General features: G+C 41.8%; 1 non-coding gene across 1 annotated transcript; it reads right to left on the reverse strand.

Annotated features, from left to right (window-relative positions):
* Positions 1-20,932: 20,932 nt before the first annotated feature.
* Positions 20,933-21,004, reverse strand: LOC142137221 (small nucleolar RNA SNORD50). The gene has a single exon (XR_012687865.1). It is a non-coding gene; the product is annotated as a small nucleolar RNA SNORD50 (small nucleolar RNA).
* Between the last annotated feature and the right edge of the window lie 254 nt (positions 21,005-21,258).

Raw genomic sequence — 21,258 nt, forward strand, 5'->3', positions numbered from 1 at the left:
GCAGTATTTATTATGTCTCAGTGGGTGTAAGAGCAACGCTTCAAATACGTCAAATTATTTAAACTTACAATTTTATTGACATGTACAGGGGAGAGACAGGAGATCCACTTGGGGTACTGCCCGTAACAGTTCAATATAATAAGCAGTGTATACTAGACTTGTATACTGCTAAGAAAGTGGGTCAGGCACTGTGGGGATGAGTATGGCTGAGGAAATTTCAGCTGGATTGGTGGTCAATAAAAAGTTTGACTGTCTCATGAACCTTTCCCCCGACTCTGGACCCAGTCCTTAAACAGACAGTGACTGTCTCCCAAAAAGCAATTGGAACCCTACAAGATGTAAAAGGGAAACTTGAGCTTATAGAGGGAGCATCCCTAAGTTTCACAAGTCATGTCCTGTACCCTATGTGATTAGACAAGAGTTGAAGCGGAGTTAGAACGTTTAGAAAAAGAAGGTATTTAGTCCAATGTGGATTGTCTTTGGGCAATAACAGTGGTCCCAGTAGCCAAAATGATACATTGAGAGTGTGTGGTGAATTCAAAGTCACTGTCAACCCAAGCAATACCCCTTGCCACAAATCAAAGACATATTTGCAAATTTGGCAAACGGTCAAAGGTTCAGTAAAATTGACCTGGCAGAGGAGTACCTACAGATGGAGATAGAGGATGAATATATAATTTTACTCAGCATTATTGCAGCCTATCATAGGCTAGTGTTTGTCATTGCCTCTGTGCCTCCCCTAATGAAGCAAGTACGGTTTCAGTGTTCAACACATCACGCGTATATAACAACTAGATGTTAGAGAACTTCCTTAACGAGTGTGGACAATTTTTAATGATTTTATATGTTATATATTGTGTATGTTATACTTGAGATCTTTGTGAGTGCAATGCTTATTATGTTTATACTTTATATTCTGTTATAATAAAGTAATACACTAAAGACTTTTCTCCTTCTTTCCTTTGAAATTACTTAATGTGGAAATTGAGACTGGAAAATTGAAAGAAAAAATAAACATAGATTGTAAGCTTGTGAGCAGGGTTCTCTTACCTCTCTGTCTGTTTGCATTACCCAGTATTGTTTTATTAATGTTTGTTCCCAATTGTAAAGCGCTACGAAATTTGCTGGCGCTATATAAATAAATGTTGATGAAGATATTGATAATAAATGTGAAATATTTCAATACCCATGTGAGTGGTAGCGACAGCTACAGTCACCGCATGGGACCCGCAGTGATCCGGTAGGCAGTCTATATAGCAGTGAGGTGTGGATACAACAGAGGAGCCATCAGGGAGATCCCAGGGAGACTCGCGCCATGTGGGCCACCCAGATGGAAGCTGATGGCCGCAGTCCAGGTGAAGCAAGCAGGGAGCCATGGGGAGCACTCGAGGCCCCTGTATGGCACAGTGGAACGTCTGCTCAAGTCAGGCAGAGGTGTCGCTCACAGGGGTGGAGGTCTGCAGGCAGGCACCCAGGTAAGATGGTGGGCAGTTAGGCCGTGATTTGCAGCCGGTGAGTGTGCCGGGATGGCAGCATTGCTCCACTTCAGATCAATCCCCAGGAAAGAAGAGGAGCACTGGGGTGTGAAAAGTGTCAGGAAAAGCGGGAGTACAACACCAATGAATGGGTATGAAATGCCCGCTGTAGCAGACCTCCAGGACCAAGCATCTGACCGAGATGGCAGCCAGGCCACACCCCAATGCCCCCACAAGCATTTTTATAATAACAAATCTTCACTGAGCCTCTTTGACCATGTGCATCATATCTGCAGAAAAATGCAAGTAGTCAATGAGCGAGAACATGTTTGTTTTATAATTAGCCAACCGCACTAATCAAAATCTGATCAGGAACAGAATTTAGTAAAAAAAAAATATCTTATGTTATGTCAAATAAGTTGACGTATTCTTTTTACATAATACTGTATATGAAATGCTAGGGCCTATTAGAAAGTGGTTAACTTGTAACCAAATAAGGTTTTGTATATTTCCAATTCTCATCATGGATTTTATGAGAGCCAAGTTGGACACTTTTGATGTTAGTGTTGGCACATATTCTAGCTGCTATATGCTCAGTGCAGAGAGCATAGATCAAAGGTGAAAGGTGGCAGCCTGTATAATGTGCTATTATTCAATTTAAATCTTGATTACCTTAAATTGTTTGTGGCAAATCAGTGAAAGAACGACCTAGTCCAGTTTGTGTTTATTAATGTGGAGAATAAGGTTGATTATTCTACGTGTTTTATCACAAGACTGATGTAACAGAATAAAATCCACTTGATCAGAATGTATTATATTTGGCAAAATAATGTTTAATTTGTTCACTAAAATCTTGGCGAGTAATTTGAGGTCAGTATTGAGGATAGATATTGGCCTGCAAATTATATAATTCAAGGGTTCTTTATTTGCTTTAATCTTCAAGTGAGTAGTTTAAGGTTGGAAATCAGCACCATCTAAAATTCTATTAAAGAGCTGTAACAGGTGGGGAGAGAGTTATTGGGTAAAGAACTTATAATAAGCAATGGGAAAGCCATCAAGGCCTGGTGATGTTGAGGGCTTTTGGGATTGGATTTGGTAAGGTTAGTAACATCTGAGTGACTGAGCTGCGGCTTTTTATATTACTTAAGGAAATCCTGAACCTTGGGTTTTGGGTCTCATCCATCAGCACTTCGATTGTAAACTATTTTCCCTTTTTTGTTTCTTAGAGCTGGACCTCTGAAGCTCTTTTATCTTTTAATTTGTTGGATAAAAAGGTATCTGTTATGTTACCTTTTTTTTGTAAAAAATTTTGTTCACATAACAAAGCGTTTAATTCTCCTTCAGGCTTAACCATCTGTCTATAAATTTTGGTGGATGGTGACTCGACAAGGAGGTTATACTTGCATTTTTTCTACTGTGTTGCGACGTTTATAATTGCATCTCTGAACACGGCCTTATGAGCCTCCTAGATAATGGGTAACTGGAATTAAATAGAAAAATTGTCCTCAAAATATTCCTGCAAACATGTCTTGATAATTTAGTCTTCAGGAGAGTTGCCTTTGAGGTTATCTATCTAACTTTTGCGAGATTATGGTCTTAAAGTCACCTCTCTATTTGAATTTGTTTTGAGGATTCTGTCTTGCGTTCTAGCTCAGTTGGGAGTTTTGCTATAGAAATGAGGCTAGTTTTGATCTCGGATATTGATTTCTGGAGATCTGAGGCAAATTAAACTAACCAGTCCTTCAGCAGTTGTCATCCTGGTCTAAAGTCAGTGAGTTAGATATTGGAGGGTTTTACAGTGAGTTCTCTTTTTTCAATAATTGCAGAGAAAAGAGCACTGTCAATATTGACAGGTGCCCACTTGGGGGCAGTAGGGAATCATGAATGGGCTTCAATAAAAAAGACATGTGTTAAAGCAAGCTGAGTCAGACTTTATGCTTGAAATGTAATTGGGTACTGTCTGAAGGAAAATTGAGAGTTTACATTCTTGTAGGAACACACTGGTTGCTGGATAAATCCCAAATGTTTAGTGAAGTGTTTATAAGATTTTAATATGAATTGGCAGCTGGTAAATAAAGGTATAATGGCTGTCAGTTACTTGCTACTTGCTTGGGACTGCAGACTGAAGACTAGGGCTTGACTCGGGAAACCACTTTATATAACCACAGCGTTTAGGTAGTGCAATGCTACGTTATCTGGCCAGGTGGGGATATAGTGCTGGTGAGCTATAAAACAAGGACTCTTACTATCTAGACCATGGGACAGGAGAGGAGGTCCTCTAGTAGCGCTCTGGTAGAACTGCACTTGTAGTGAGCATGAGTGCTCTGCTGGAAATAAATATGTCAGGGATATTTTAGGTGGTTTGGTCACTAAGTGTCATTCGATGAGGTCTGATCTTACCCAGAAACCTGGTGAGATGTGCCAGATTGTAAATCACCACGGTTCATCAGAGGAGCTGATCTTAAGGTCCCAAAGCATTGAATGGACAGTGATAGGACTCCCCTGGAGCTGAGTGGATTAGGAATTTAAATTAGGTTTATTGCACGTTTTTCTCTTAAGGGGAAAAACGGATGGTTGATTCCAGCTCAGTGAGGGTCGCTGAAATTAGTTCACCAGGCCAGTGAAGAGTTTTGTTTACTCCTTACCCTCTCCAGAAGCTAAAAATGGAAAAAATATAAATTATGGATGGCGTATTCCTGATTAGTTGGATTTCTATTCAAGGCTGCAGGAACTGTAAGAAATTGTCACTGCTCTAAATGGCTGCCAAGTCACAACCCACGGCTCATGGATAATTTTAAAACATTTCTAATTTTTCATCTATCTATCTAATCTCTATGTAGATAATTTGAGGATGCTTCAAATGTTTTCTCAATATTTTAACCAATTTTGGGTGAATTACATTATACTCTAGAAATTGATTATATTAAAATCAATTTTTTTGATTTGTTGGCAGTAATCTTAAAAATTATTATTATTATTTATTTATAAGGTGTCACAAATTCCGTTGCTCTGGATACATAAGCAAGTAACATATGAGGTAATACATGTAAGTAGCACAGATGAGTGTGAGTAATGCTATGGGGACTCACACAGAGTGCAGCAAAATACATGACAGGATGTACGAGGGACAGTAGACAGAAGTGGGACAATAGGTAGAGTGGACCTTAACCACAAGGGCTTTAATTCTAAAGGGAGGGGTGGTGAAAGACAATAGGACCAACTAGATGAAAAATAGAGATGGCAGACGAGGAAGAGGAGGTGATGGACAGAATGGTTAGGAGGTGGTAGGATAGGCGAGCTTGAAAAGGTAAGTTTTGTGTGAGCATTTTATGGACTGAATGTTGGGGAACAGTCAAGTGAGATGGGGTAGAGAGTTCCAAAGATTAGGGGCAACACGGCAGAAGTCTTGGAGGTGAGCATGGGAAAAGGTAATGAGAGGTGAATTGAGGTGGAATTTAGAGGCGGAGCAGAGTGGCCGGGTAGGTGTGTACCTCGAGACAAGGTCAGTGATGTAAGGGGAGAAGTGTTGGTAAGGGATTTGTAAGTGAGAGTAATTCTGAAACGAATATGGAGCCAATGAAGTGATTTAAGCGGAGGACAAGCGGAAGAGGTGCGGTGGGAGAGGAAGATGAGCCTAGCTGTAACATTCTGTATTGATTGAAGGTCAGAAGTATGAGGAAGGCCAGTGAGAAGGAGGTTGCAATAGTCAAGACGAGAAATGATGAGTGAATGGACCAGAATTTTGATTGCTTCCTGAGAGAGGGGGGGATGGATATTCATAATGTTATGGAGGCAGAAGTGCCAGGATTTAGTGGGGGACTGAATATGAGGGGTAAAGCTGAGGGTTGAGTCAAGGGAAACTCCAAGGCAGCAGGCTTGGGTGACAGGAGAAAGAGTGATGTTGTCTATCCAGAGTGAGATATTGGGAGGGATAGCAACATTGGCAGGAGGAGAGATGATGAGCTTGGATTTGGAGATGTTGACTCTCAGGATGTGCTGTGACATCCAGGTGGTTCAGCAGAGAGAATGCTAGATACTGGGTTAGGATGGCGGGAGAGAGGTCAGTGGAGGAAAGACAGATTTGCGTGTCATCAGCATAGAAATGATATTGGAAGTTAAATGATTTAATGAGTTCATCAAGAGAGGTGGTGTAGAGAGAGAAGAGCAGAGGGCCAAGGACAGAGCCTTATGGGACTCCAATAGAAAGGGGAGGAGGGCAGGAGGAAGAGTCATAAGCAGACATGCTTAAAGAACGTCCAGAGAGATAGAAGGCAAACCAGGAAATAGCTGTTTTGTGAAGACCTAGGGAGTGAAGGGTGGTGAGGAGGAGATAATGATCGATGGTGTCAAAAGCAGCAGAGGGATCGAGAAGTACGAGACGGGAGACCTGACTTTTGGACTTAGCTGAGAGTCATTTCAAACTTGCTTCCTCTTGCAAAGGATTGTCATTTGTTACTTTAGTCAAGGCAATTTCAGTTGAGTGAAGGGGACAGAAGCTAGTCTGCAGAGGGTAATAAAGAGAGTGGGAAGAGAGAAAGTGTGTCAGACGATTGAAGATAAGTCATTCGAGAATTTTAGAAGCAAAGAGAAGCAGAGATATGGGGCTATAGTTGGAGAGAGAGAATGGGTCAAGGGATGGTTTCTTTAGAATAGGAGATATGAGAGCATTCTTGAAGACCCGGGGGAATATACCAGTGGAAATAGAGAGGTTAAACAGGAGAGCAAGGTGACAAAAGGCATTGGAAGAGAGGGAGCTGATGAACTTGGAGGGGGCAACTGAACTCAGAAGGACAGAGCACAGGACACAGCACCACTGGACTGAACAGGACACAGCACAGGACCCAGCAGCACCACTGAACTCAGAAGGACAGAGCACAGGACACAGCACCACTAGACTGAACAGGACACAGCACAGGACCCAGCAGCACCACTGAACTCAAAATTGACAGAGCACAGCACACAGCACCACTGGACTGATACTGCAGAACACAGCACAGCACAGCACAGAACTAAACAGCACAGCACGAGGTCTACCAGGACAGAGGACCACCTAACACAACCTCCCTCTACCCTGATCAATGCCCGAGTGAAGATGGCGGCGACTAGCGGGGAATTTATAGGATCCGAGTATCGCGAGACCTGACAGCGGAGTTATGACTCAGAGCCTCGGTTTCAGTTTTGCAATTGGCGAGAATACCCGGATCTGTCTCGGATCCGGCTCGGATCGGCAACGTTTGGGTGGGCTCGGATTTCAGATATCCGAGCCCGCTCATCTCTAGTTAATACATGTAAGAATCCTCACTTACACAGCCTATGACTGCTGGTTAAATAGGGTCAGATAGGCATGTGATCACTTTCTTGAATTAATCCCCACCAGTCACACACACTATAAAGAAAGTAATACAATTATTAAACTAACAAATAGTTAGAGGTTAAGCATAACATATCTAATAGACAATTTTTCACTTCTGATTCCTTACAGATAGCTGGAGCAGTGGCTATGTCAAATATTTAGCAATCATGGTTGAGTAGGTGGCTATAAAGTTTTAACTTGTCAGGTGACCACTTCCAAAAACTGTTTGTCAATTTTTATTTCAAAGCATATTCAATACAGCTCTTACAAAGGTGGATTCCAACCAAGTTCCATACTAGTCATGATTTTCCTAAGCAAAATTAGGACAAAATTAGCCCTGTCCATGATCAGCTTATCACTTATCTCAATCCATTTACACTTCTTCCAAATAATACTAAGGCAACACCATTTTCTGATAGTCCCTGGCAGCTTCAGAACTATTGGGAGACAGAAGTCCCATTCTCCTCTCACCTAGTACTAGGCAAGGCGCTGAAGATCCATGAGATTCTCACCACTACCTGGCACTTTCTCTCTGTGCTCTAACATACTAATATGTTATTTAAGCAGTGCTGTAGGACCCCAGGCAATATAAACTTGTGGTTCTTTAATTTGGGACAGGGTTCCTGTTAGAGATGCTCAGGCTCGGTTTTCCGAAAACCAACCCCACCCGAACATTGCAGATCCGAGTACCGAGACGAGCCACTTGATAATTTCACGTGCCCTCAGAGCTGAAAACGAGGCAACATGTCATAGTTGCATCGTTGGATCTCGCAAGTTTTGGATTCTATAAGTACCGCCTTCCACGGAGATCCGGCACCATTTCACAGAGAGATACAGAAGGGGTAGCAGGGTTCTTGGTAGTCTCCAGTGCAGTTGAGCAGCGTCATTAACAAAAGAAAAAGAGGAGAGCTGGCAGTGTTCTTAAAAGTCTCCAGTGATATTGTACTGTGCCATAGCTCACATAGAAACAGGAGAGGTAGCAATGTTCAGTGCTGAAACAGAAATAATAGAGCTAGCAGTGTTCTTAAAAGTCTCCAGTTACATTATACTGTGCCACAGTTTACACAGAAACAGGAGAGGTGGCAGTGTTCAGTGCTGAAACAGAAAAAATAGGGCTGGCAATGTTCTTAAAAGTTTCCAGTGACATTGTACTGTGACGTAACACACACAGAAACAGGAGAGGTGCACTGTTCTTGCCAGTCTACAGTCTACATGCTATTGCTCATTGTTAGCGCTGAAAAAGAAACAATAGAGCTGGCAGTGTTCATAAAAGTCTCCAGTCACATTGCCCTGTGCCATGGATATGGAATCACATCAGTCCACAGAAGACCAGCAGCACCAAACAGCTGCTGGCACTAGTTATGATGATAGTAATCCCTCTATATATCTGCTAAAACCTATGTTAATGTGTATAGTGTTTTTAAGTCAGAGAAACTAAAAATGGAAAAAACACCTTTTACCTTGGTAAAGAAAAAAACATCTGTAATCAAGGCAAAGTTAACTACAGGAAAAAATAAAATTGCCAACATGCCATTCTACACACGCACTGGCAAGGAAAGAATCAGGCCTTCGCCTTTCTGTTTAAGTGCTAGTTCTGCAGCTGTCGTTGAGGCATCTTCTTGTATGGTCAGTCATTACAATGCAAGACCTTGTCATTCAGACTCAAAAGTGGTACCCAAATGCTTTTAAGTGTAAAAGTCAAGCTAGAAGAAAACAGTAATTCAGAAATGACATAAATCCCTGAGGAGAGTCTATCCACGAGGGCTATGTGTAATCCTGAGCATTCTGATACTGTACTCATAAATAAGCCTCCTTTCAGCATTTCTGCAGAAGTGTGGATGAGCAGTGCAAGTGTAGCCGGTGATACACAAATTGAGGATGCCACTTTGGAATTGCAACATTTGTGTAGCTGACAACGTTGCTAATGAGGCTGTTGATGATGATGATGTTGTTTGTGTAAGTCCTGCATCAGTGAAATCAGTTCTTGCCAGTGATAAGAAGAAGGCCATTGTCATGCCTGGGCATAAGACCAAAAAATCACCCTCTTAAGTGTGGAATTATTTTTACACAAATCCTGACAACAGTTGTCTAGCTATTTGTAGCATTTGCAAAGCCACAGTCAGTAGAGGTAGGGAACTTAACCATCCATGTTACGCCATTTGAAGAGAGTTCACGGGAAGCTATTAGGACAATCAGAAACTTTTGCTAAAAAAAATAACAATAAGCAGTCCAGCATCAGCTACCTCCCTTCTCTCACCTATATCCCGGCACCTGCAATATACACCGACAACATCGTCCTCATCAATATCCTCACTAGCGATCGGAGTTAGTCCTTCATCCAAGTTGCTAAGGCTTCATGAACTCTCCACTATCCAGGATGCTCAGAATAATTCTTTAGCATTAGTCCCCATGCTGCTGCTGCAGCTGCTGCTGGGGTGGATCTTCATCCTAGAAGCAGACCAAGAAGAAGACTACTAGTAGTTTACAACAATTGACTGTTAAACATTCCTTTGCAAGAGGAAGCAAGTATGAAAGCTGTCACCCACTCGCAAAGTGGATCACAGACGCCATGGCGATGTTATGGACTGGAATAATATCAGGCCTAGTGGGCGGTTCCCACAATGGACTGTGCACGTGACTAGCTGAGTCAGGATCATACGATGTTTATAGAATAAGAACACAAGACAGTGGGTATGCTTAATAAGTACTTCAATGAATATAAGCGTAAGTACATATCAACACATGAAAAACAATGCAGCAAAGTTCTGTACACAGTAGAGATGGAGAGTAACGATGTTCAGGAAACCACAGGAGTGCGGTAATTAGTAGAGTTTGCACTACAACATATATGCAAGGTAAGGGTCTGATCACCGCAGAGTTTAAAAATAGCAGCGTCAGAGGAACAACCCAGAAGGTATCAAATAAGTTCTTGTACAGTAGTATAGGTGAGATGGCAGTTCAGTATATCACAATGATGAGAATCCGCACACTTGGCATAATAAACAAAGTCTAGTAAATTGATGCATAGAGATACTTGCAAACAGGAGAGTCCCAAAGATGGTGCTATCAGCACTTGGTTGATAAAGCAGGTTCACCCACAGGAAATCCAACAGGAGAGTTCAGGAATGCACAGGAGTCCATGGAAACAGGCAGCAAACAAGTTGCACTGACAGTGAGCAGGTGTCAGTGCTGAGTTTAAATAGAGCAGGTTTGAATGGCCCGCCCTGAAGGTGAGTCATGTGATACACAGGAGAACAGAGCAGACAGGGAAACTAGCAAACTTGGACAGGATTGTTACAGGCGACTATGTTATTATTAAATCTGCGTCCAATATCCACTATTAATGCCACTGGTGTTAGACAGTTAATTTAGGTCCCGTGTCCCCATTACCAAATTCCATCACGACACCATTTTACTAGAAAAGCTATTCCTCATCTCTACCAGAAGGTTCATAAAAATGTAATTATTGGGCTACAAAATGCCATTCTACCCACTGTACACTTACCCACAGATATGTGGACAAGCTGAACTGAACAAACTAAAGATGACTGTGATGATTCACCTTCACAAGAAGGAACAGCAGCAGCATGTACCTAACTACGTCAGATTTTCCTAAGAAGGCTACTCTGTGTATCACCGGCTTCACTAACAGGCATACAGCTGACAATCTCTTTCAAAAGCTAAGGGATGTCATTAATACATGGCTTATCCCATTTGGACTCTCCTCGGGATATGTAATTTCTATTAACGCCTCCAATATTGTGAGAGCATTACAGCTGGGCGAATTCCATCATATTCTCTGTTTTGCTCACACAATCAATTTGGTGGTGCAGAGCTTTTTGAAAAATAACAGGGACATGCTGGAGATGCTGTCTGAGGCCGGTAAAGTTTCGGGATATTTCCGGCATTCTGTGACAGCATATAGGAGATTGCAGCAGCTACAAGAACGATTTAATTTGCCCTGCCACCAAATGTAGCAAGAGGTGGTAACAAGGTGGAATTGCACCCTTTATAACCATCGCCAATTCACATGGTGGACAGTATGATTAGGTAGACTACTCAAATGTGGACAGTGTTATTATAGGGCAAGGGATATATTTAAAAACAGGTCTAGGACAGGTCTAGGGATAGGGTACAGCTCTAGGGATAGTGACAGGTTTATAGTTAGGGATAATACTATCTACATTTGGATTGGCATCCTAATAAATACTATCTACATTGCAGTTGATATCCTAATAATACTGTTAATGTCATCATATTGTCGACTTTATAACTTCGCCTGCTGCCCATCAATCATATTATGTCAATCCAACATGAGGGTGGGTGGGAGCTTCGAAGGACAATTCCATCATGCACCACTTTTCTTTTCTGTCACTGCTGTGTTGAAATGTTTCCTAAATGTGCTATGAACTGCTGTGTGTTTGTGTCATTACTAATCGACAGAGTAACCAGGCAGTTCGCTGCATTCTTAGAGTTCATTATTATTATTATTATTATTATCTTTGACTTATAAGACGCCATAAAGGGTCCGCAGCGCTGTACATTACATATACAGAAAACAGAACCAAGACACAACATGATACACAAATATATACAAACACAGGTGACAGGGTAAAGCAAATCAGATTATATCTGACAGATAGTGAAAGGGATAGTAGAAATCAGCAAGAAGGCCAAAGATTAATAAAACAGGGAAAACAGGGCTAGCGAAGCAGGCCAAGAGGTACAGAGGGTGATGGAATAGTAGAAGGAGCACACAAGGAAAGAGGGCCCTGCTCATGAGAGATAACAACCTAAAGGGAAGGGGGAGACACATAAAGGGTGGTACTAACTAGGGGATAGAGCCAGGACAAGAAAGTTAGGAGGACTGATAGACTTGAATAAAGAAATGAGTCTTAAGGGCACGCTTGAAGCCTTTGAGAGTAGATGCTAACCTGATGGAATGTGGAAGATCGTTCCACAGCTGGGGAGCAGCCCGGGCAAAGTCCTGAAGACGAGAGTGAGAGGAGGTGATCAGTGAAGTAGTGAGGCGGCGGTCCGAGGCAGAGCGGAGGGGGCGGGTAGGAGTGTAGGTAGAGATGAGATTGGAGATGTAGGGAGGGGAAGATTGACTAAGAGCTTTAAAGGTGAGGGTGAGGAGTGTAAATGTAATTCTGTAGGGTATGGGGAGCCAATGTAGTGACTGTTGGAGGGAGACCGCAGAGCGCCTGGAGAGAAAAATGAGGCGGGCAGCAGCATTGAGGATAGACTTAAGAGGGTCAAGGCGAGAATCAGGTAGGCCAGAGAGAAGAAGGTTACAGTAGTCAAGGCGAGAGATAATAAGCGAGTGAACAAGGGTTTTCGTGGCTTCCGTGGTGAGAAAGGGACGTATCTTAGATATATTCCGAAGGTGGAAGTAACAGGATTTTGAGAGGGACAGAATGTGAGGCTTAAATGAGAGGGAGGAATCAAGGATGACCCCAAGGCATCGGACTTGGGGGACAGAAACGAGGGTAGTGTTATTAACAGAAATAGAGAGGGGGGGAGGTGGGAGAGTCCTGGCAGGGGGAAGACTATAAGCTCGGTCTTGGAAATATTGAGTTTAAGGAAGCGTTGGGACATCCAAGATGAGCTGGCCGAGAGACAGGAGGAGACACGAGACAGAAGGGAAGGGGAGAGGTCAGGGGATGAAAGATAGATTCGGGTATCATCAGCATAGAGGTGGTACTGGAGGCCAAAGGAGTGGATAAGGACACCAAGGGAGGAGGTGTAGAGGGAGAAAAGCAGGGGGCCAAGAACGGAGCTTTGAGGAACGCCAACGGGTAGGGGAAGAGGGGGTGATGTACAATCAAGAGTAGAGACTGAGAAGGTGCGGTTGGAGAGGTAAGAGGAAAACCAGGAGAGGACAGTGTTACAAAGGCCTAAAGATTTGAGAGTTTGCAAAAGGAGTGCGTGGTCAACGGTATCAAAGGTCAAGAAGGATAAGAAGGGAGTAGTGTCTATTGGATTTAGCGGGGAGAAGGTCATTAGTGACCTTAGTGAGGGCAGTTTCAGTAGAGTGGAGGGGGCAAAAACCAGATTGGAGCGGGTCAAGTAGTGAGTGAGAGGAAAGAAAGGAGGTGAGACGGTTGTAGACAACCCGTTCAAGGAGTTTGGAGGCAAAAGGAAGAAGCGAAATAGGGCGGTAATTAGAGAGAGAGGCGGGATCAAGGGACGGTTTCTTGAGTAAGCTGATTTTGCAAAATCGCACCTTGATACATTTACCCCCTGGTCTGGTCTGCTCTAAAAGAATTGACCAAAACTTCTGACACCGCTGCTGTAACTCCACCTGATCCTACTATCAACATCCAAAGAATGGTGGAGGATGATATTAATAACAGTGTACAAATAGACATGTCAAGTAGTTCCTTTACATACTGGGAGGAAAAAAGGCAATTCGGAGATGCATGTACAAACTCGCTTTGCAATACCTAAGTTAACCACCCTCCAGTGTGTTTTCAGCACAGCAGGGAACGTTGTTAGCGGTCGGCGTAGGAGGCTACTTCCTAAAAATGTGTAAAAGATGATGTTCATCAAAATTAACTGCAAATTCCATGAGGAAGGCCTTTACCGGCAATTAGATCAAAGTTCAGAGACTTCTGTAATGGTGCATTCCACCGGGGATGATTTAATATTGTGTCAGGATGATGTACTTACTGATGAGGGTGAGGCCACTGTAGAGTTCATTGACAGCACTGTTGGGCTTAAGGCAGCTAAGATATTGTTGACTTTTTTTGTGGTGGCCCAAACAAACGAAGCACTTCAGCCACAAAAGTGGCACTGCTTGCTGATGGAGTGCTTGGTTTGTTAAACTGTACATGTCCTTTTTAATATCCAACATAAGGATGAGTGGGAAATGACTGGGAATTAGTTTTATTGAGGTTGATAATAATGTAGGAACAGAAAAAGAGCAAACATATGTGATTTTAGCATATTTTAGCAATTTTTAAAAAAAATACAGATCCAAAACTAAAACACGCGAGGGTGGTTTTGCCAAAACCAAAACCAAAACTAAAACACACACTTAATACATATCCAAAACCAAAACAAAAACACGGGGGGTCAATAAACATCTCTAATTGCTGTAGGAATTTCAAGTACTTTAGGAGCCTCATTTGCCACTGTCATGCTCATTGTCATGTGAGGAATGTTTGATACGTAGACTTCTCTCATCTCCACTCCATTCCCCTATCATCCGTCATTCACTGCTTACCCAGATAGAGCCACTGACACCTGGTAATAGTCCAGCACACGTCTGCTTTGCAGTGATTACTGGTGTGGACTGGTAGTTGTGACATGAACTATATCTTCTCTGCATCACTGCATCAATAATTACACCAGAAATTATGAGATGAGGTGAGATGTTATAAGTTTGAATCGTTTGCATATTTCCTGTTTTACATACACAGACTCTGAGGTTATTTCCCTATAGACCTCATGTGATATAAACAGTTTGTCCTGATGCCCAGTGATCTGTGTCTGTGACAGTCCAGAGACATAAAGATGGTTTCTCTAAGATATCTTCTGTGTCTCTTTTATCTTTACATTCAAGGTACAGTAATATTATATGTCCTCGGGTCAGATAGAATAATTTTGTGTGAAAAGTGTTTATGTTATTAATAAATGTATTCAATATTTTAAGCAATAAAAACACATCATTATTTGAAGTAACAATATTATTTGTTTAATCAGGATCCTGTGGACAGATTGCGATGACTCAGACACCAGATTATAAAACATTCACATTGCTATATTCACCAGGCCTATAAAATATGTAGAAAGTGACAAACATAGAAAGTTATGAAGATCGTATGAAATCGGTTGAGGTCCTACAGTTTTAGTGGTGGGGGGAATTTCCCACCAGGCTCCACAGGAGGAGGAAGAGAGGTTTTGACATTGTTTTACAGAGGGACCAACTAGATGGGCTAGTATAAGAAGCAAACACGATGGGGAAACTGGCAAAGAAGCTTCTCAAGGGCACTTCTATTGCCAGGTGGAGAGAGAGGATGGAAGCCTAGGAATTCTTATATGTTTAACTCTCACAGGTCTTGGTCTCAGAAACTAAGTTTCAAATATTATCAATGAGAAGTTCAGAGCTTTTTGCAGATTCACATCAGAGTTCTTTTGTAAACACAATATATTTGTCTGGAAGGACCAGCAGGTGGCATCAGCACAACAATGTAAAGCTGGAGAGCAAGCAAATGCTGAACATAGCAGAAACAGATAGTTAATTTACTGTGACCCCGGAATAGTCAGCAGATGGCAGCAAAACTTCCTTGATATGTTGCAGTGTGAATCCAACGTGTGTTCACACTTTCAATTATATCTTGTAATGTAATGATATAAAATTTATAATACAGCCAGAGTTTACTGAGTAGTCAGACTTTGCTTTATAGACTGGGATCACTTTTCCTTCTCTATATAGGGCTTAACAGCAGAGCAGCTGAGTGTGAAGTAGGGGCCTCCTCTGCAAGGTTTTGCTCAGAGTTTTGTAAATAAAATGTGAGACTCAGCAGATCCTCTTAGAAATCTCAAAGAATATGATTCTGTCCAGGTAGCAAACAGGATAGTCGGGGTCACAAGAGAATGAGTCCAATCCCAGAAAGCACACAGGATTCAGAACAGCCTAAACAGATGCATGGAAATGATAGTGTGTAGACATTATAGCCGGCAACTTGTCACCCATCGCTCTCCGGGTATCTCCACCGAGCCTCAGTACACCTGCCCTCACCTTGGTGCTCCTCATCATGCAGGCTGTCAGCAGCAGTCTGCATTTGCTAAGCTTCACCTTTGTTATGGCCTGTCTACTCATTGGTCAGTACTCCTTTATAAGGTTCCTCCTCTCACCTGTTCACTGCTGGTTCTTCGAGTCTTCACCTGGCCTGAAGCAGCTCCCTTCCCTCTGTGCTAGTTACTCTGCACACACCGCTGACCTCTGCTGATCCGTTCCACTTCCATGTGGTAATAGCTGTGGCTCTCTGTCTGCTGCATATCTGGACATTGCTGGTCTCTGCTCATCTGTTCCACTCGTTAGTGGTAATCACTGTGATCAACGCACACTAGCTACTCTGCACACACCGCTGACCTCTGCTGATCCGTTCCACTTCCATGTGGTAATAGCTGTGGCTCTCTGTCTGCTGCATATCTGGACATTGCTGATCTCTGTTCACCTGTTCCACTCGTTAGTGGTAATCACTGTGATCAACGCACGCTAGCTACTCTGCACGCACCCTGACCTCTGCTGATCCATTCCACTCCTAGTGGTAATAGCTGTTGCTCACCATCAGCTGCATATCTGGACATCGCTGATCTCTGCTCATCTGTTCCACTCGTTAGTGGTAATCACTGTGATCAACGCACACTAGCTACTCTGCACGCACCGCTGACCTCTGCTGATCCGTTCCACTCCTAGTGGTAATAGCTGTGGCTCTCTGTCTGCTGCATATCTGGACATTGCTGATCTCTGCTCATCTGTTCCACTCGTTAGTGGTAATCACTGTGATCAACGCACGCTAGCTACTCTGCACGCACCGCTGACCTCTGTGATCCGTTCCACTCCTAGTGGTAAATAGCCGTAGTTCATCGTCTGCTGCATATTCTGTACTCCCGACTACTGCAAAAGAGTATAAACATAGACATAACCTTTTGTTGCATCTCACTATTTCATTTGATACACGGACATATCTGTATATTAGTGTATTTTTGAGCTCCTTTTTTGTATATTATTATTGAGTTTGTAATAGGAGCTGCATTAACTCTTTGAGAGAGCGCTTACCAGGATTGTCTATATAACCTGTACTCCATTGAGCTCTGCATACCTGCTCCACTCCTTAGTGGTAAATTACTGCCATCTACTCTACTGTACCATTGATCTCACTGACCTACTCACCCTCTAACTGGAATAGCTGTGGTTCATCATATATACATATATCCTGTCTACCTTTGAGCTCATTAAATCACCTCTCTGTTCTGTCTCACTGGAAACTTCCCTAGAGGGCCGCGACCTGCAGGGTGGGAGCCGCTGAAGTCCAAATCTCCTAGCGGGGATCCCTGGTGAACACCTCCCACTCTGTTAGACTCCACACCTCAGGGGGAGTCTAGCCAATACCAGCTGAGACAGCAGGATCTCACTCATTCTTCGTGTACAAACCTGACACAACTACTCACTGACACAGGTAGCTATTTAAGGGAGCAAGAACCAATGAGAAACAGCCACCGATCAACCTTAAGGTGATATATCAGATCCTGTGATCGCACTATGTAGCACTCGTGGATGGACTCTCTTCAGGGATTGGTGTCAGTTCTGAATCTGAGCATATATTTTACTGTAATGCCTTACTGTTTTCTTTCTTCCAGCTCGGCTTTTACCCGTAAAAGTATTTGAGCACCACTTTTGGAGTCCAAATTACTTGGTCTTGTTTGATCATGAGTGACCTTACAAGAAGATGCCTCAGTAACAATTTTAGATCTCGCACTCATAGAGAAAGGCAAAGGACTAATTCTTTCTTTGCCACTGCGTATGTAGAATGGCATGTTGGCAATTTTTTTTTCCGGCAGATAACTTTTCCAGGATTACAGCTCTTTTTATCTTCACTAGGTTAAAAGGTGTTTTTTTTGTTGTTTTTTCCCTGACTTAAAAAGACTATGTACTTTTACATAGGCTTTACCAGATTACGTATAGGGATTACTATTATCAGGACTGGTGGCAGCAGCTGCTTGCTGCTGCTGACCTTCTGTGTACTGCTGTGAATCCATTTGGATAACACCGTACACTTTTTGGTGCAAATTCAGAAAAAAAGCCTGCAAGGACTAGTATATTTGTATTTCAGCAATGACAAGTAGCCATGGAGCTTTCTTTAACACTGCTACCACCCCACTATTTCAATTCTGTAAGTTTGCCTGCCCATCTGCTGTACACTGTATCCTACCCCTTCTGTATCCCTCTCTCAAATGGCGCTAGATCACCGTGGAGGGCGGTGTTTATTAATTCCAAAACTCCAGAGATCGGACAACGTCACAATGACGTTTTTCCTCAATTTGGAATCCGAGAAATCGCGATAGTACCGAGCTGACTCGGCTCGGCACTCGGATCCCCTAAGTTTGGGTGTGTTCGGTTTCAGAGGAACCGAACCTGAGCATCTCTAGTCAATACGAGTTATTTACTCACCCAAAAAGATTCAGATGTACAGCACATTTCATTATGTAAAAATACATGTACCTATTTGTCCCACTCATGATCCTTAATTTGCGTATTAATTCCCATTAGTTGTTTAAATGATAAAAGTAACAACAAATAGTCAGTTTGTGTTATTTCTCTTAATAATAGATCATTTGAAGACAATATCCAATATCAACTAATATAAACCAATATTTTATTTAGTTATTATAATAGTGTAACCAGTTATCAGCACTATAAATATAACTTACACATCTCTGTGATTGTCTCAGTGCTAGAACTCACAATCTAATATCTCTGCCCCAGAATATGTGACAGTATTACAAATCCTACCACCTAACACATTACCAGAACATGTATGTAATATGTTATGATGTTCAAAGTCTATTAGCTTAACATTATATTATACAGTCTCTCAGCATTTTGTTATATTAATGGTCACCTGACTTCTACACAGCAAAAAAAATGACATAAAATGAGATATCACAATATAAATCATTTGCATATTTCCTGTTTTACATACACAGTGTCTAATGTTATTTCCCTATAGATTTCATGATATAAATAGATTGTCTTTAAACCCAGTGATCTGTGTCTGTGACAGATCAGAATCATAAAGATGGTTTCTTTGACATATTTACTCTGTGCCTTTTATGTTTATATTCAAGGTATGGTAATATTTTATATTAATTGGATAGTACTGTATATTAAAAATATAAACAACACAATAATGATGCAGAAATATTAGGATGATACAACATAATTTATATGAACCATTGTAATCATTAATTATATGTTGTCTTTGTGTTACCAGCTTCATGTGGACAGATTGTGACGACTCAGACTCCAGATTATATCTCTGTGTCACCAGGAGGTAAAGTCACCATCTCATGTACTTCCAGTTCCAGCCTCTATTACAGTGAAAATTCTAAAGATATTTTAAGCTGGTTCCAAGAGAAATCAGGACAACCTCCAAAACGTCTTATGTATTGGGCAAGCACTCGTGAATCTGGAATCCCAGACCGGTTCATTGGATCTGGATCAGGAACTGATTTCACTCTTACAATAACTGGAGTGAGTGCAGAAGATGGGGCAGATTAATACTGTTTACAGCATTATGCTTTCCCTCTCACACAGTGATACAGAGCTGTACAAAAACCTCCTTCCTCTTTCTCTGTTCTGTCCTTGCTTATTGGTTCATTGCTTTAAACAAATAAATTATATGTTGTTTTTCTAACTTAAATTTATAGACATATAACTATACTGACATAGGTATTTACAAAATATTCTTTATATTATCACTGCTTTCATAGAGAAAACGTAGTTTAACTAATGCTGAGTTGGACGCTTGTTTCCTTAGTGTAAAATAAGCAAATTTGTACTGTACAGTGAAAGTCACACATCTGTGTCCAAATGCAGATGTGATATTTGCGCCTCCTTTCTGTTGGAGAGGCAGAATGGGAGAGCGATTAGACATACATAATACAGTCAGGGGGTGTTTCTGTGATTGGGAACTGAGGTAGACCCGCACAGAGACACATATAGGCCTGTCAGTTGGCGTATCACTTGTGGATGCCTGAGGACTAGTACAAATACACACTGGTGATGATGATGGTAGCCAGCACTAGTTAGCCACTAGCCGCTTCTACTTGGCTAATTGCAGACTCACCTCTGAAGCTGAGAGCGCTATCTTCAATGAAGGTGCCTGTGGGGAAACTAGATATTGATATCACCTCAACCTGTCAACTGCGGACTTTAAAAACATATACTTTTTCTAGCTCTCTGGTTCCCCATATTTCTCAGTCATATTTAAGCTTGTGTATATTCTATTTTGAAAGTAGTTAAAAAGTCTGCCAGCATGTATTATTATCTTGTAGACGAGTCCATTGTTTCAGTCTAGGCAAAAGGGTAATTGTCCTGTATAAATGTACATCACACCAGGGGGTCGCCTGTCTTGGTTTAGCTGTGGGTCTGTGTGTGCTAGCATAAGTAAAGGTCCACAGACAGAGCTCTATGTTTAATGGCAGAGGACTGCATTATGTATTTAAATGTAAGATGTCTGGGGATCCTGATCTCTGTTTAAACAAACTCTGCTCTATAGCCACAGAATAATATCTGTTCCTAAGTAAATTAGGAGTGACTCATCTGCTATTCCTTTATCTGTATGTTTACCTGGGAAAGGGTAAACACAGAAAAGGACCAATCAGGCCGGTCCTGAAATTGCTGATGAAGTCATTTCTGCGCTTAAAAGATGGCTAGAGAGGACAGGAAATTGGCATTCACTACAAAGTAGGTGTGTGCACCGGCCACTTTTCGTGTTTTGGGTTTTGGGTTTTGGGTTCTGATTAGCTTGAGGTTTTGGGTTCTGATTGGTTTTGCCAAAACACCCCACTCAAGGTTTTGATTCTGATTTAGGGTTTTGGGTTCTGATTTTTTTTTAACAAAGCATAAAAAGTGCTAAAATCCATTTTTTTTTTTTTTTTCACTCCTACACTATTATTAACCTCAATAACAATTCCACTCATTTCCAGTCTATTCTGAACACCTCACACCTCACAATATTGTTTTTAGGCCAAAAGGTTGCACCGAGGTAGCTGGATGACTAAGCTAAGCGACACAAGTGGGAGGCACAAACACGTGGCCCAACACATGGCAGGATCAGTGGACTTAAACAGCAGTACCACTGGAATTATACGGCAGGATCAGTGCCTTGCTTGCAGTCTCCTAGGTAATGCAAATAATCTATACAAATATGCACACAGGGGCATGGCCAGTAAAATATGGAACACATACTTTATGGATAAACAATGTCACTACACTTCATGCCGAGAAGCTAACCAAATAGTTTTCTCCATACAAGATACTCCCAACTATTCATTGAAATACTTAGCTTTTATCACCACGTAAATTAACTCAGCAGTCAGATCCATAATAAAGTGTGTCATCACACAAGTCAGGTTCGGGATAGACTCATCACAGTTCAGGTAAATTTAAGTTTGACATTTGCTATAAAACAAACACACAAATAGTCAATTAGTATGTTTTTGGACATTGGGAGGAAACCAGAGCACCCAAAGAAAACCCTCACAACTCATTAGGAGAACATACAAACTCCACATAGATATTGCCAGAGTTGGAATCTCAAACCCATATGACCCCAGCACTGTGAGGAAGCAATGCTAACTACTGTGCCACTGTGCTGTCAAAATTTTTACAAATTGTTTAGGAATGTTTAT

The sequence above is a fragment of the Mixophyes fleayi genome, chromosome 1, assembly GCF_038048845.1.
Source record: "Mixophyes fleayi isolate aMixFle1 chromosome 1, aMixFle1.hap1, whole genome shotgun sequence".
Lineage (NCBI taxonomy): Eukaryota > Metazoa > Chordata > Amphibia > Anura > Limnodynastidae > Mixophyes > Mixophyes fleayi.